Source organism: Dipodomys spectabilis, unplaced genomic scaffold (genome assembly GCF_019054845.1).
Source record: "Dipodomys spectabilis isolate Male_0828 unplaced genomic scaffold, ASM1905484v1 ptg000170l, whole genome shotgun sequence".
Taxonomy (NCBI): Eukaryota; Metazoa; Chordata; class Mammalia; order Rodentia; family Heteromyidae; genus Dipodomys; species Dipodomys spectabilis.
The window spans coordinates 1,221,160-1,222,831 of NW_024870847.1; the positions used below are offsets into that span (position 1 = coordinate 1,221,160).

General features: G+C 29.7%; 1 pseudogene; it reads left to right on the forward strand.

The window, feature by feature from the left end:
• Nucleotides 1–1,177: 1,177 nt before the first annotated feature.
• LOC122119491 lies at nucleotides 1,178–1,274 on the forward strand (annotated as a pseudogene).
• The last annotated feature ends 398 nt before the right edge of the window (nucleotides 1,275–1,672 follow it).

A 1,672-nucleotide genomic window follows, 5' to 3' on the forward strand; every position in this document is an offset into this window, starting at 1 on the left:
ATGTGGATTCAGAAGACCAAGGACAGTTATAATGTATCACAAGTTTATACTAAAAAGATTGCATTGATACTTTTTCTAGTCTAATATATATTTGAAACCTAAATATTTATATTCCAATTCTATTTATTGAAGTAAATATCAATTTATTTGTCAAATTATCAACTAATTCTAGTAAATTTCATTGTGTGAAATATAAAATCAGCACATATAAATATAAAATATATAACTATATAATATGATTAAAAGACACACGTTTTGTATTGTTCTGTTGTAGTTACTGTATGAAAGGCAACTCTGTTTTAAAGTATTATTCCATTATCTCTACTTCAGTGTTTGATAGAGTTAGACCTAAAGCTTTATCATTTGTAGATTTACAGCATGGAGGCAAGAGGAAACACTGTGATTAAAACATTATCAATTTAATGCCTAATAACGAGGAGAAACATTTGCACTTCTCCTGTAACTATGAAAATATTTGGTGATAAAAAGGTAGTAGTGTAAGTTCCTCGTAGGAACTTACAGACAGGCCAGGACATTAAATAATCATGCATACGAACAATTTTTTCACCTTCTTGGCTTTAGCTACTTTTAAATGGAAGGTATAATAAACAATTATATTTTGATAAAATACCTTCTAGTCTGAACAGTTCTGTTTGAACGGTTCATCTCTCTATGATCTCTTGTAACCAAGATTAGTTTTGTTCTAGTAAGAAAATCTTTGGTGTCAGGGTAAGGTATTCTGGTTGGTCTGTTCCCACATGGAAGAAGGGTAAAGGCTCAGGTAGACATTTGTTCCAGTAACACGTCATTTGGGAAAATGTCAGCTGAAGAAGTTTAGAAGTAGCTCTTAAGCAACGCTTAATTTGAATCCATTAGGTCCACAAAGCTGGATAAATAAGTACTTGAAAAAGCCATCACCTTTGGACCTATCTATAAATAATTGAGAGTATGATCAAATCCAAATAAAAAGACTTAAGATACTCATTGACAAAAAAAGTTTGCAAATGTGAGCAATCGACTAATCAATATAATTTTTTCCACTATTCACAGAATTTTAGGGGAATAAGATCGATAGCATTGTTAGAAACAATAAGGTTTCCTTGTTACAAGTAGGCACCCATAGATATAAGCCTGTATAAAGATTCCATCATTAACTATTAAATTTAGAGGATACTACATGCTTCAGCAGCACGTATACTCAAATTACAATACAGAGATTAACATGGCACTTGCACAAGGATAATATGAAAATTTGAAAAGTATTCCATATTTTTCATTCTTCAGATGCAAGAAATGAAAAAAAGTGATTAAAAAGTTGATTACAAAATTACACGTGTAACAGTACATGTAATTCATATAATTAAATTTAGTTTGACATCAGTGTATTAAATCTTCCCCTCAGAAAGGCTTTTACATAGCATAAACTTTACAAAATTTTTCAAATTAGACAACATTGTCATTTTATCCCAAAGAAAAATAATATTAAGACCTAGAAAAAAGGGATCAATCTGTTTCTATATGGAATGCAATCGGAAAGGACACATTAATGAACCTATATATTATAAAATAATATAGAACTCAAAGTATATCTAGGAGAAAATAAATTATGAACATTATGCAAACACACAATATAGAATATTTTAAAATATACTTTTTCAGACAAGCACCAGAA